Source organism: Tinamus guttatus, unplaced genomic scaffold (genome assembly GCF_059628265.1).
Source record: "Tinamus guttatus ecotype Peru unplaced genomic scaffold, ASM5962826v1 Tinamus_guttatus_pri_ptg000291l, whole genome shotgun sequence".
NCBI classification, from domain to species: Eukaryota; Metazoa; Chordata; class Aves; order Tinamiformes; family Tinamidae; genus Tinamus; species Tinamus guttatus.
Window position 1 is genome coordinate 1,052,191 of NW_028288825.1, and position 15,508 is coordinate 1,067,698.

The following is a 15,508-nucleotide window of genomic DNA, read 5'->3' on the forward strand; positions in this document are numbered from 1 at the left end:
GAAGCCGTTCACTGACTAAGCACCACGAAGGAGGGGGGAAAGAAGCAGCCCCCACATCCAACAGGCAATCCGTGAGGCAGCCATGGTGCGGCTCGGGGGCGGCTCCGAGCACGGTCCGGCCCCAGCTCTCCATGTGCCGGTTAATTAAATCCCGGTGCAGCTGCGTCCCCGAGGACGCGGCCTTCCCGCCGATCGCGCACGGGATGGAGGGTTTCTCCCCGCGCCCCTGCAAGGCTCGTGCCGAGGTCAAAGCTACGGCACGGCCACGCGGTGCCCGGCGGGACGCGGCGCGGAGACGGCCGCTCCGCTGCTTCCTGCCCTCGGGAAAGCCGCGCGGGCCGAGTCTTACCCCAAAGCAGATGTGGCCGCAACGGCACCGCGGGGCCGGCCCTGCTGCGCTGCGTAATTAAAGAGCTGCAATTCCTGGCTAATGGGAAGGCACCCGCAGCCCTGCTCCCTGCGGCAGGTCTGCGGCTTGCGGAGCCGCGCTGACCTCGGCTAGAGGGGATGCAGAACGAGCCAAACGAGCGCAGTTTTAAGCGGAGATTAACTCTCACGAGCAAACCCCTTCAGGCCCGTTCCTGCGATTTCTTACTTCAAGCTTGGGCTAAACAGACGCAGTCCCGTTCAACCCATTTTGGTGGGAGAACCCTTTTGTTTGTGCGTTTTACAGAAAGGCACCGAGATGCAATGCAAGGAAAGGGGACCCCAGGGCCAGCCCGCTCCATCCGCAGCGAAAGGCACCGCGGCGGCGCGAGGGGCCAGCGCGGGGCTCCGGGCCAGCTGGCAGGAAAGTGGCGCTTGCTCCGGCGCTTCCCGGCCCTCGGGAAGCGGCCGTTCCCCGGGCAGCGCTGCCGCTCAGCGGCCGCCGGCCTCAGCGCACCCCTTCCCGCCCCAAGGAGGGCCCGAGCCCCGGGAAGCCCAGGAAAACCAAAGGAAAACCTCACTCATGGCGGGAATGGAGCAAGGACGCGGCCCCGCTTTAGCCTCCAAGATGTGTCTGTATGGAAACACAAGTGCAGATCTGCAAGGGTGAAGAGTTAAAACTAGATAAGGAAGATTCACGTTCATATCTGACACTTATCAAAAAGGCTGGTTAAAGTTTTCACTGCCAGGTATTAAAGCTAGTTACTAAAAACATGAGCCTGACCAAAAATTCCTCTTTTTTACATGCTAATTTTGTTAAATTGAGCCTGTTGTACTCCCTGCCTTCTTCCTTGATGCTGGAAACCTGCAATATCCATTTGCTTTCAGAAACAGTGAGGGAAAAAACCTTCAAGAGGCAGGGGGGCAGGTCCCACGAAGGTTTGGGCCACCTGAAATTCAGCAACCCCAGACACTCTGGTCCCCCTGCCTGCAAGCTGGGCTTTTCTTTTTAAGCCTGTTTTTAAGCCAGAAGCCCTACCTCTCCTCTGTGCGATACACAAGTCCCAGCAACACATCTAGAAAACCAAAGCAGGCTTTTCCCCTCCCCGGAGCTTGACTTTGAAAGGCCAGATTAACCGCTGTTCTCGCTGCAGTGGCTAGAGATCTACAGCACAAAAAATATAAATATCTGCAGCTTCATGCACGGAAATCCTGCTTGCTGTCGGCATGAGCCCACCTCTGGCCAAGGCAGAAACTGCACTTGCAGGAGAGATGCTTGCTGGGCTCTCCCTCCCTCACTGGAATATAACTGGAATATAAGAGAAATGGAGATTTTTTTTTTTCTGGAAAGGACTGTGCTTTGATTTGAACTTGTACAAAGCTTGAAAGAATGTTGCTATTTGGGCTGTTTTGAACCAAATAGCTGTTTCACAACGTCTTCCCCTCAAGCACCGCAGACGCCTGGGGCAGATCTCAAGCGGGTGGTGCAAACAGGCACAGCAGCGTTTGCATCACACGTGTGACACCAGGACACCTTCCCCCGGAATGAGCAACAAGTTGGTCTCCTAGGGATGACTCTTCCCCTAAAGAGCCGTTTTCTCCAAAGCCGCCCCCCAGCCCCAGCAGCCGGGTGCTGCATTTAGCCTCTTTGCAGCCCCGTGGGCAGTTAAGGAGGGAGACGACAGGACGGAGCAGCTTGGGGACCCTTCCCAAGGCCACCATCCGCCACCCCGAGCCGTCTCGCCGTGCAGCAGAGGAAACCAAGCCGCTCGGTTAACTTATATAGTGGGTTAAATATAGCCCGTGACCTCACGCTGAAAACTTTGCTTAAATTAGCATACCTGAAGTCATTTTTTGTGCTTTACTACGGCAGGAAGCTGGAGAAACAGTATCTGCTAGTCGAGTCCCATATGTAGTTGTAAACCGTGGCTTGTAGATTCGCTAGACTGATAGCAGGTAACGGCTATAAGTTTTATCAGCTGAAGTAAATAATTAAACACCCGCTGGCTAGTTCAAAGCACTCGAGGGCTGAGCACGCTGCATGTCCCTCCTAAATGCAGATTGTTTTACAGAGGAGCACGGCGCTGTCTGTTGAGTCCTCCATACAACCCGTGCAAAGAGGGAGGCTGTTTGCAAGAGCTAAATCCCTAAACTGGGAAGTTATCAGGGCCTGGGGACAGTGGCACTCACTGGGGAAGGCACGTGGTGGAAACGGTGTCAGACTAGATAGGCCCTTGGGTACCCGATCCAGCTTGCAACACGATGTGATTTTTAACGGCTACATCTGGAAGGCCACTCGAGAGGCAGCACCCAAGGATATCAGGGAGGTCGAGGAGTAGCTAAAGCCCCGTATCTCGTTCACGAGCACAATTCACATCGGCTAATGACGCATTGTAAGACTGGGCCGAGCAATGATGACTGAGCTCGTTTTGAAACTTCCCTCTTGCACCATCAGATGCTAAGTGATTTCTGCCCTCAGACAAACCCATAGCACTGCTTTACATGGCAAGAACCGGAGAAAGTCTCTCGGAATAAGCAGACTGGGGATGCCCTGTATTACTCCTCTCTCTCCCTGCTGTTTCCTGTATTTCATGAGATTATGAAAGAATTGCACGAGGAACTCAATTCCAGATGTCCCCTCTTCCATCACCAGGAGCATGGAGACTAGGTTTATGTAACACACACATGAGCAAACCTAGTCGAGGAGAAACCCTGCAGGCAAAACACTCGTTTTAGGCTGACCATAACGACACAGGACCTCACCAAACCAACAGTGCGACAGAAAAACGAAAGCAAAGTAATACCTGACCTCTCCAACATCTCCAAAGTTCAGACCATTTTAAACGCTTGCGTGGTGCTGTATCCCCCTTTACCTGCTCCTCCCCAGGAAAAACCTGGGCTGACAGGAGGAGAGGGGACAACTTTTGTCCCCGGGTTAAGAAGCTCTTGGTTTGAGCTGCCTTGCCCGGGAGGCGAAGCAGCCTTGCAGCTGTAGCATTTAGGGCAGACAAACCGAAAACAGCTCTCTGACCTGCTAACCTCTGTTGCAGCTTGGAGCGGGTCAGGAATGCCAGACATCAACTTCATAGAAGCTGGAACTGACTTCGTTTATTAGCTTTTCATGCAGTACATTTATATGATTCTTAACAATTAGTGATGTAATTACACAGGCTCCTAATTGGTAGACAATGATCTAACTCAGACCCTTACAGCCCCCCTTACTTGTTTAGCTCATCCTTTTAGTTCAACAGCTCTTTTATTCCCTCTGACCTTGGTCTACTTTCTTATCTCCTAGTTAGCACTCCCTTTGTTCTTTCACTGAAACCTGAAGGCTGGAATTGAGCAGGCCTGCTGGGCAGCCATGTACGCGGCTCTCTAGCCATCCCTCTACAATTCCCCCTTTTTCTTTTGTACCAGCAAGGCCTGCTTAGTAGTACAGGACACTTCTTCCTCTCATGATGTTCTGCAGGCTCACACTTCCCACCGCTAGGGTACCAGCTGTTTGCCTGCTACATCTGATGTATGTGAGTTTGTTTCCAGCCAAGGTCTCACCCATTTTGCTGGCACCCATCTGGTTCCAGCATCTGTAATGATACAAGCATACCCTTTTTCCCAGGTTATCAAGTCCAAAGGTCCCATCCATTTTCCCATGTTCCAGTCTCTCAGCATCATCTTACACGGACCCGACTTTACTTCTGTCAGGGCTCCCTTTAGCCCAGCCCTGTGTTTGACCATCAGAGGGACTAGGCTGTCCTGGGGTAATCTCAAAAATTTTAAAACATATTCTGCTCTTGCCAATTTTTCTGCAGGCATAATTCCCAATTCTCCTCTCTTTTTTTTTTTTTTTTTTTTTTTTTTCCCCTTTTTTCCCCTTTTTTCTTTTTTTTTTCTTTTTTTTTCTTTTTTTTTCTTTTTCTTTTTTTTCTCTTTTTCTTTTCCTTTTTTTTCTCTCTTTTCTTTTTTTTTTCTTTCTTTTTTTTTTTTTTTCTTATAGCTGGCATTTCAGCGTTTGGTTCATACGTTCCACTATGTCATGGTCCTCAGGATGCAATAGTATGGTGAAAAAACAATCTTTCAAATCGATTATTAAGATGTCCCAATCATTTTGAAAGGTTCACGATTTCCATTTCTATTTATGTTTGCATAGCTTCAATTTGGTTTCCTCCCCAGAAATTGCTTGGGATTTCTATATATTAAGGAGGCCCCCGCTCCAGTAGCATTGAGGCTTTTACAATTTGTAAGGACTGTTGCAGGTCCTTCCGTGCCAGTTGCACTGGAGCTTGGCCGTCGCTTTATTCTTGTTTCCCATGCTGAAGTACTTCCCTAGTCTCTTTCCAAGGATACAAGTCAGAGTACGGCTCCCAGTCCTCCACTGGTTGGGGGGGGGGGAACGCCATAGTCTGAGTTATTCCTGGCTTTCCCTCTTTCAAATTCTGCACTTTCCTGTTGTGCTTATTCAGCCCTCTCTGCTGATATATATATTACACAATAAAGATCTAAAGACCACACACACAAACAGCACAAACACAATTTCTGTCCAGTGGCACGACCTCACGTAGCTGTGCACTCCACTAGTGAGTTCCACTGTCTCAATTGCCAAGTCCCATCCTCGTTGCCAATTAGGTTGCGAATGGGTTTGGGATTCGGCAATAATCACACAGAACAAAGTGGCTACGGCTATTCAGGTGAAAGCACGTTAAAGAAGCAAAGTATGCCTAATTACTCATGAGGTAATACTTGTTGGCAGGATACTGAGACTGAGTATTCTCTTGAGTTAGCAGATTAGAGGGTTGCTGACAGACTCCCAACTCGGCAGGCGTCCCCGCAGAGACAACGTGGGTCTCAGTGTTAGGAGTCTCACCGCCCCCCCCCTTTACGCTCTGCTTTATCTGTTTATGCCCGGTGCATCCTGCCACGTAGGGCCAGTACGTGCCAGCAGGCAGACCAGGGGGGTGGACAAACTCCGCCTTCAATCACATAACCTTCCCTCCTGGGTGCGCAGGTGCGCATCCCAGTAAATTGTCGCAGTCGTCAGTCTGAGGGTCCTGCCTTTCTCATCTCCTCCCTCTCGGTGTTTTGACCTTCAAATTAGTTTAGAGGATGTTTGCCATTAAGTTGGCTACAAGCCCGGTCAAGCAGCCGCCTTCAGCTGCTTTTGGAGGAGGTCGGCTGTGAGCCTGGCTGAGCAGCCGCCTCCATGCTCCTTATCACTCAGCCTGGGCAGGCAAACATCTTCTTTCTCAAGGTCTTGGATTCTGTTTCGCACAACAATTTTATGACTCTACAGATCATACAAATTTCCACCTTTCAACCATACCTCGTGTCGGCATCAATATACAAAGGATACAACACATAATAGAGATGAACATAGCAAACAGAAACAATAGCCCTAATAACAGTTTCTGTCCTCACTTAAAGCATTACAATTCTCCAACCCCCACTTTAAAAGACAGATCAAATCCCCCTGCACCTCCCTCCTGGCTGTTGTCAAGCCCTCAGCAACATAAGTCTCCTTGATCTCATTCGCCTTCTCTTCCCCGGCCCTCCTTCTCCTTTTTTCAAGGTGATCTAACAAGTCCTGGACCCAGCCGGGCCGTTCTTAGGCACGTTGGGGTGGTCCGGGAGTGGGGGCACAGACAGTGCAGGCGCCACAGGCACAGATGAGGACGCGGGCGGGGGGGGTTGGCAATGGATCTCCAGACACCAGCGGTTTTCGGTGGCGTGGCGGTCCCGTTCCTGAAGTGCTCGCAAAGGCTTTTACAGGTACACTGCTCGCAGCTTCGGGAGGCTCACGATCCGGCGGTGGCCCTGTGATGTCCTTTGGGCGATGGTGGGGCTCAGAACCCCCTCGCTTCAGCTTGGGTCTTTGCAAGTGTCCCTTGTCTCTAGCCCATTTATACAGCTCATACAGCTTCTTCATGCTCACTGCTGCCTCCCTCTTTGCTAATAAGTCCCGCAGCAATTGTACAGCAGCTTCTCGCTCCATTTTGTACGTACACCGGGGTCTCTGCTTCTAGCCCTTCCCTGACGACGTCTTTCCGTCACGGGCCCCAGCTTCTTGCCCCCCAACGCCGTCTTCTCCGTGTGCGCAATCACGGCCGGCTTACCCGCTCCGGTCCCCGTCTTGGTCGGATCACTCGGCTGCACCCGTATGTCGTCCTCCGGAATCCCGCACCGTTGTGCCAGGTCCCTGTTCGGAATCTTGTCCCTGTTCGGAATCTTGTCCCTGTTCGGGCGCCACTTGTTGCAGCTTGGAGCGGGTCAGGAATGCCAGACATCAACTTCATAGAAGCTGGAACTGACTTCGTTTATTAGCTTTTCATGCAGTACATTTATATGATTCTTAACAATTAGTGATGTAATTACACAGGCTCCTAATTGGTAGACAATGATCTAACTCAGACCCTTACAGCCCCCCTTACTTGTTTAGCTCATCCTTTTAGTTCAACAGCTCTTTTATTCCCTCTGACCTTGGTCTACTTTCTTATCTCCTAGTTAGCACTCCCTTTGTTCTTTCACTGAAACCTGAAGGCTGGAATTGAGCAGGCCTGCTGGGCAGCCATGTACGCGGCTCTCTAGCCATCCCTCTACAAACCTCCATCTTCCACATCCTCCAGCATGACACTGAGTCATCTGCCACTCGTTTGCTAGGCTAAAATAAGCTGGTAGTAAAAGCGGAGCCGATGGTCCCTGCTAGCAGCCTGCTGAAATACCCTGGGCAGAAAGAGCAACATGTTCACATTTAAAAAGAGAAAAAAGCAGAACCACCGAGAAGTGCTGCATGGAAAGAGCAGCTTATACCCTCATTTCTAATGCAAACACACCGGCTTTCCTTCCGCGCAGTGTAAACGCTGCAAAGGCTTGTTTAAAGAACGGGAGATACCGGAGGAATGAGCTTACACCAAAACACAGCAGAGCGCCCACACGTCGCTGCTGTTTCCTTTGGTGCCCAAAACACCCGTGGGGCCCAGGCCGAGCCCAGCTGGGATAGCGGCAGCTTCGGGATGGTTTTCCGAGCCCTCCGAAGGGTGGTTGCCAACCCCGGGGCTCCGTCGGAAGCCACACACTTCCCCTGGGCCAGAGGGAGCAGATGAGCCCAGGAAACAGCTGCTCTGAGGGCAAAAAGACACAGGAGAGGGCAGAATGGGAGCATACAGAGAGCCAAGACCTCCTCTTACCTCGAGGAGGCCTCGCAAGGTGGAAAAACACCCCGACCACCTTTGCCCCGTGTGTGTCATTGCTCCCTGCAGCCGTGGCCCAACCGGCACCGAGACCCCCAACGCCAGGCACTGACAGAGCAGCCTCAAAACTGCCGGAGGCCTGAAACGATACAGAAACACCAAGGGAAAAACCTAACAGCTCTAGAGCTGGAGGCATCGCTGCGACATCGGGGCCTACCCAGCTCCCAGGGAAGCCGCTGCGTTACCTCTTCCCCGTGGCAGCGCTCGGCCGACGACTCCCTGATCCACCCCACGCTTCCCACGGGACCTGCTGGCGGCCTGTTCTGCCAGGACGACACGGATCAAACCCAAACGCTGCCGCAGCCTCCGCTCGGTCCTGCTGCCACGAAGGCTCCGCGGCCACGGGAGCCCCACGGAGGGCCCCGAGGGAGGACGAGACCGGCCCCACGGCGGGTGCAAGTCCCTCCTTGTCCCCTAGACATCCAGACTGGTCTAACCTTGACCAAAGTCGATGAGCCGGGACACGCAGCAGTGTTACAAGTGCTGGTGCTGCAATAGCCAGGCTATTTGGGAATAAAGGTTAATTCGGCATAAATGTAAAATAGCAATTAAATTACAGATTAACTGGATTAAGTCTTATAATTCCTTTTAAATCCTTGTTTTTTTTTTTTTTTTTTAAAAAAACTCTCAGAAAAATCCAGCGTTTGGAAACACTTTGCAAAAAGAGGACTGCCATTTCGGATCATTGTAAATTACTCAATTGAGAATAAATTAGCAATCCCAAGGGGAGCTTCTCCTTGCTCTGAAGCAGGAGATGGGCAGCAAGACGCCCTTGCTCCTGCACAAGCAAATGAGACCAGGCAGGAGGCAGGGAAAGCCGAGATAAAAACCAAGCGTCGCCAACACCGAGACATTCGTGTAGTTTCCGCATTGCTAAGGCAGCTCACGTGAACAGAAGCGAGACGGGAAGAAAAAGCTGCAATGCTTTTTGCTTTCTACTCTGTTGCACAACCCCTGCAGAGCGGTTCCCTTTCTGCTACCAACACTGATGCGAGATCATTACTGCTGTTCTCCCCATGCTCCAGCATAGCACCAAATGAGCTTAATTAAACGCACTGTCCAATTTTTTTCATGGCATGACTAGCTGACAGACTAGAGATGTTGCAAGTCTATTTTCTGTAACAGACAAGGAAAAAAAAAGTCTCCAGGGATCTGCTTGAGAAATGACAGTAATTCCTGAGTAGCACCAGTAATTTCTGCTCTGACCTAACCACAAAGCAAAACAAACCCGAATATTTTGCACTGTGCCACTGGTGTCAATTTGATTTCAAGGGGGAGAACCCGGGCTCATTTGGCAGGGGGAAAGGAAGGAATGAGGAAAACTCCTCGTGCTGCGGATTCGGGGGACTGCAGGATGCTTGGAGGGATGGAGTGCAGCCCTTCCCCTCGCTGCAAACCAAGCCGACGGCTGTCGGTACCTTAAATAACATCAGCTTCATCCATTCCCCTTTGAAAAACGCTCTTCAGGTCCCAAATCTGGCACCTGCTGGGCATGGGGTACATGCTGCCTCCCTGCAGCCCTGCTCAGGGCTCTGCTCCGTGTCACGCAGGAAAAAATAAAGCAAAAATCAAGCAGAGAGCACTTTGAACGTACATAAGAATCCAGATAGGATAATCCTAAACAGCAAGCAAAAGGCTGGATTAAGGTTATCATGTCCGTGGAGCTCCTTCTAGAGGAAGGGGTAACACACCCTCAGCCGATACCCAGTCCCAAAGGGAAAAACTCCTGGGACTCCAAGAGCTGAAATCAGTAACTTTGGCAGCACAATGAACAAAGGAAATTTCTAAATACAAGTCTGGCTTTGACTACTTCCCCAAGCCCAGAACTGTTTTTAGACTCTGTATTTATTTCCCTGGGCCAGTAAGCTTTCTGGAGACCTTTCTTAGTGTTGGAACAGGACCTCTTGTGTAAAGATGGGGGGGAAGAGCAACCACAAACACACCACTGTTAAATCACAGCTGAAGAATGTGCAGTTGCTACTGAAAACCATTTCCAAACTGCTTCCCCATGACGTGGGGGAGCATTCCAGCTCCTACTGCCCCGCCAGCAGCCCTAGGGCAAAGGCTTTTATCCAAGGGAAAGGGGCTGCTCTTCCTACAGACAAAAACACAGCAAAGAGGACCTCTTCTCTAGAAGAGGAGCCCCAGTCAGACACCCATGGGTGAAAGTTATTAGAGAAGGGGTGGTTAGAATTAAACACCAGCCCTACAACTCACCAAAGCAGTCTTACGAGCCCATATCCACCACACTGAGTGTCCAAGTCATTAGTTCAAAGGTGTAGGTAGGAAAATAACAACCAGTTTGACCAGGGTATGAACAATCTTTCAATTGCCTGCCAGGGGAAAGAGTGGAGGGAGCTGTAAATGAACCATTCCGTGCAGCTCAGCAGCTCCTAAAAGCCAAGCAAAGCTTACAACCCTTGGGAGAACATCACAAGGGCCTCTCCTAACCAGCTCCTTTCTGTCTCCTTGTCTCAGAGCTAAAGTGCTGAACAGCACCTGGAACTACAGCAGCAGCCAACGGGTTTCATAGGTAAGAAACAAGAGCTGAGCTACTTCTAAATCAAGCAATTTAAATGACTTGCCAAACCAGCCATTTGCATTAAAGTCGTGAAACAGGATATGAAGCACTTTGTAGCAAGAAATTGGAGAGAGGTTTTTTTTTTTTTTTCTTCTTAAGAGTACTTCTAAGTACTTCTAAGGTTCAGATTCACCTAAACGTTTGAAGCCACGGATGATTTGTGAAAGGCCTTTTTGGCTGACAAAGTTGGCTTTTGGCTTCCTAACACCCTCTGCAATTACCACCCAGATGGGCATTACCTGTTCTTAGCTAATGAGTGAAGCCAGTGCCAAGTGTTAAGCACTAAGACCACATTAGCTGCAGTATAAAATGGCTCATTAGGTTCCAGGAAGAAAACTACTCCAAGACAGCCATAAACGGCCAAGATGCTTCACTTTGTAAAAAACACTAAAGAGAAATCAGAAAGCGGCTATCGCCCCTGCTTATCTAGCTCCATCAGCCCATCTGAAAATCATCCTCCGCAGGGCTTGGGCTGGATAAACCTCTTCCCAATAAAGTTAAGGATGGTCACGCTTCCCGATACCCTCTTAAGCCTTTGGGAGGATGTTGCAACTCGTTTATTTTAGCTGAGAATTTACTATGTCGCAAATGACATCCCCACCCATTGAGAGCTGGGAAGACCAGCCCCTTCCTCCTGACCGAGCTCTCGGTTCCACTTCTGACCCGGGATTTTATTGCAAAGGGAAACCAGCATTATTAGCCATAAAAGGAAAAAAGACCCATCTGCTGCATTTCTGCAGAGGAGAGGCAACAATGAGGAACTTCAGCGACTTCCTTAAAACTCCGGAAACCCGGCACGCCGGCCACGGCCGGCACCCCTGGAAGAATTAAAGGGTCTTCTGCTTCCACCAGGGATGCACGTGGGCAAGGACATCTGTGCCTTTCTGCAGTCTGATGTCTTGTTTCAAAGGAAGAAAAACAACAAAGAAACAGAGGAGGAAAAAAAAAGCTGCAAAATTCCAGCCAAAATCAGGCACTCTTCGGAAAACTGTATCCTGGGCTTGTGCCACGGTCCTGGAAAGCTCAGTGAGGGCACTCGGGCTGCACAATGCACTGCACTGAATACACTCCTTTCCAGACAACCTTAATTATGCATCTACTGGAACGCGATGCCTAACAAGCTGAGAATTTCATTTTGATCAGGAATGCATTTGCCCTTTCGGTTGGGACATGTTTATGTTTGCTTAACAAACCCCCACGTCTCTCCCATCTGAGCAGATTCTGAATTCCTGAGCTTCGATGCGGACATGCTCATTCCAAAAATAAGAGCAGCCAGAAGTGATTTTATTCAGGAATAGTAACTTAAAACAAAAAGTAGGAAGAGAAAAGCATTCACTTACCTTTATGCTATTGAACACTGCACTTAGAGACACGTACATAAAGATTAAGGCCAAATGGCCTTGTGCTTAAAATTGCTTACTGGCTGTGGCCGGTGCTGCACACCTTGCATTTCACCTACACTCTGCTGACAGGACAATTTTATTATTTTGTGCTGGTTTCACTTTCAGAATCACATATTAAAAAAAATGCAGCGGTATTGGGGTCACAACCGCGAAACTGATTATGACTACAGAAGAATAAAACATGAATGCGAGCTTCAACAACAAACTTGAAAGGAAAACAGCGCAACGCTTGCAGAACCGGATAAAATCCCAAGACATTTCTCATAGATTTTTGGGAGGAGGTTGCCGATATAGAGGCAACAGCATAGAGAAGAAGAAGAAGGAAAGAAAAGTATTTTAAAGAAAGTGAAAGCAGCACAATTTCTTTCTCAGAAGGCCTCTTAAGTTTCTTCCTTACTGTGGTTGTCATGTGCATGACTGTATGGTGTGGGCAACCCTTACCAGCATCAGTGTCTTGAAACCAAAGACTTGTAGCAAGAAAAAGACAGCAACCCTCAGAAGCTCTGTTCTCAAAAACACTTATTTGTCCTGAATTCTGTGCCACACACTGCGAAAAGGCACCTTTATGAGCTGGCATGGGGTGACAGCTTCGATTCTGCCCGGCAGCTGGAGCGAGCGACTGTACAGACCACCCTACAGTCAGGCCTTTTGATTCCCATCTGCGTGTGTATATGCACACACGTCCCAGGATTGCAAAGAGGATACACTATATTAGAACGAAAACCTTCCCTTCCTGTTTTTGCCCCCAGCCTGGAAGCTCTTGCTTGGAAGGGCGGCCGGCAGAGCAGCGCGATCAACACCATGAACTTTGTCCCGGGTGAGAGCTTCCCTGCAGGACAGGCAGATAGGAACAAGTGTGAACCTCCCCGAGACCCGACCAAACACCAAAGTCAAACCTTGGTTCACCCAGACAAACACCGGATAGCTTCAAGGTGTCTTTGGACACCTTCTCTGAGGCATATTCTTCTCAAAATGGGGTTCTACTCCCTGCTAAGCCAAGCTCAACCAGGTGCTGATGCCCCCTCCTAAACAAGACAGAGGAGATGCCATGTCAGTGACTTCCAAAGCCAAGTGTTTCATGAAGCAAGATCCTAATTGCACATCATATTCACAGGAAAAGGAAGAAAAACAGGTGTGGGACCTCATTCTACTGTTTTCTGATGCAGAAAAAAAAAATAGCTTTTGACATGAGGCTGCTAAAAAAAATCCGTACAAAGTTCTATTTTTACACAGTCACAAGAGTCACTGGATTGCTTCTAATTATCCTCTCCTTCCTTGGAGTTTCTATTTGTGCTGAACAAGACACAACAGGCTACTGCACCAGCGCAATCATCACACATTTTGAATTATAGGCAGCTGGATAAATTTAGGCCTTTCCTACCAAACAGTTCTGGGAGAATGAGAGTGAAAACAGTTTGCTTTGCTGTCTTCTGCACAGCACAGAAATCTGACTTTTTGTCCCCTTCAAAAAAGGGACAAACTCACCAGTAAGTGTCCGATCAGAGTAGAAAACTTCAGATACCATTCTGAGCATGTCTCAAAATAAAACCAATCCCTAACAAGAATTCACACATCAAGATCAGAAATGTTCTGTCTAAACAAGATAACACAGGGATTACTACAAAGCCACTCGAACGGGACGAGGTCAACTGGACTTCACGATTCTTCCTGTAAAAATGTCCTGATAATTTCTAGCTGCCAGTGGACATTTACTTTTCCCCAGATAGTGCAATGCAGAGGAGTCTGCTCTAGGCACAACAGTAATATAAATAGCAGGCCATCTGCACTGTGCTTGGAGTACCAGACTGGCAGCTGTATCTGCACTGGTAAACATACTATCAGTGCATATTCTTGCAATATCTGGGATGTGAGGAGTCAGCGGGGAGCTATTACTGGAACTCATTACCGCATGTCCAAAAATTTGCATGGAAAACTTGCTGGATGCTTACTCATAAGATGCCTGGCTCCTACAGGATATTCTAGTTGTTCCCTTAACCCCCAAGGGGAAGAAGATTGCCAGCATTAATATTTATGTCCCTACTTTCTTTTTTTAAGTGGCTTCACCTCTACTGAACCTAAAATTCATACCATATTTTTGACTAATAGTACTTTGCTTTTCCTTTTTTTTTTTCCCTTTATTTTTCTCTTAAATGATGCTTTCATCTGAAGAGTCATCCCTTGCAATCTGTATTGTCATGGTAACATCTGACTCTCGACTCTGCCCCCAAAATCCATTTCAGAGCCTCCCTGTGCTGCTACCAACAGCTCACAGCACCCTACAGAAACATGAACAACTCCCCTCAATCTCTCCTCCCACAGACACAGTTCCTACTAGAGGGGTATATTTATAGTAGTGAATTATTACTATTATTTTTACAAGAAAATGAAGCTTTACAAAGTCAAATTTCTGTGCTCAGGCAAAGAAACAAGCTTAAAAAGTATGGGGCATTTCCGTACTCATGGGGTATTTCAGTACTGTGCATAAACGTTCTGGTCAAAATAAAAAGACCAGGTTCAAAACAAGTCTGAGCAGTAAAAGAAAATATTTGGACCATGTGCAAGAGGGTTTTGCTGCAGCAGCTCGGATAACCTGATAAAGAGAAAGGGGAAGACCAGCCCACAAAAGACCGTGTTCAAGAACGGGGCTCTGGAGCCCTCTTATGGCAGCTCGCTAACCCTGAAAACCAGGCCCACTTCATAGTATCTCTTTGTAGATGAGGGTGGTTTGATAAAATAATAAAAAAGGAAAAGAAAAAAGGGGAGATGAGCAAGGGGTGCACTGAGGAGACTACGGAGAGCGTTAATGCTCCTGTACCGACGGTTGCTCCATGTGGATTCCCGGCTGCCCAGCACCGTGTGGAGCATCTGGGTTGGTTTTGTGCAAACCCTTCTGGACTCCTCCCCAGCCAGAAGGGTCCAGGGCCACCGAGCCCAGTTCTCAATGGCCCAAAACCTCTGCCCTGCAGATCCTGTGCCCAGGCTGGCTGCAGGCCGCAACGGGCACAGCTGCTGAGCACCGAAGGGGTTACAGATTGCACAGCGAGGAAATATTTATGGAGGGAAGATGCTGAGCTGTGCATGTTTCCCAGGCAAGCCACGGTTTTAATTTACCTCTTGCAAGGCTGTGATTACTTGCTGCTGGCTTTTGTTGAAAGCAACCATTTCAGGCTCACTTGCTCCCTCTGGTGTCCCTAGCTCCGCAGCGGATTCCGAACAAAACACTGAGGAATCACCAGGAATCCTGCCTCCATTTCCTCCCCTTACGGCAAAGGGGTGGCAATAGCTACATACCTGGCCCGGCCATGGTAAGCATGGGTGCATAAATCCATCTCTGGCTGTGACATGTTAAAGATGCTACAAAGGTCTCCGACATGGTGTAAAGCTACAGCAAGAAGGATGTTCCTGCCCCTTCAGCTCTGTCCTTGAGAGGGGTCTCTCTGCCCAGTTTTGCAAAGCTGCGACATCCACCCTTAGGTCCTGCTCCACAGCAGTCTCCAACTTGGTATTCTGAGCAGACAGACATGCTGGCATTAAAACATTTAGTTTACACTGTTTTCTGAGAGATTTTAAAATCAGAAGATCCTGGGCATACTAGATCTGGTGCCTAATTACCTTGGCCCTAACCCTGCTCTTCTGGGAGAGGAAAACACCCTTCCTAATCCCTGCCACATTGCTGCCCAGGGCCCCAGACCTGCCCCACAGCCGCAGAGGGACGAGTTTTCATCCCATGATTAAAGCTGTCACCTCCTACTGAATACTGCCACCCCAGGCACTGAATATTAGATGCCACCTTGCTGCATAGCTCTTCTGTTTCTGCCTTTTGCATCACTTTTCTCCTCCTTGCTTGCGTGTTCCTTCTCCCCTACCCTCATTACAGAGTTGCTGCTTGGTGCCAATGTGGCACAGAAGGCAACGGA

General features: G+C 49.1%; 1 protein-coding gene across 1 annotated transcript in view; it reads right to left on the minus strand.

Annotated features, from left to right (window-relative positions):
* RNF216 (ring finger protein 216) overlaps positions 1–15,508 on the minus strand; it is a 77,790-nt gene that overhangs the window by 14,546 nt on the left and 47,736 nt on the right. The window lies entirely within an intron of this gene.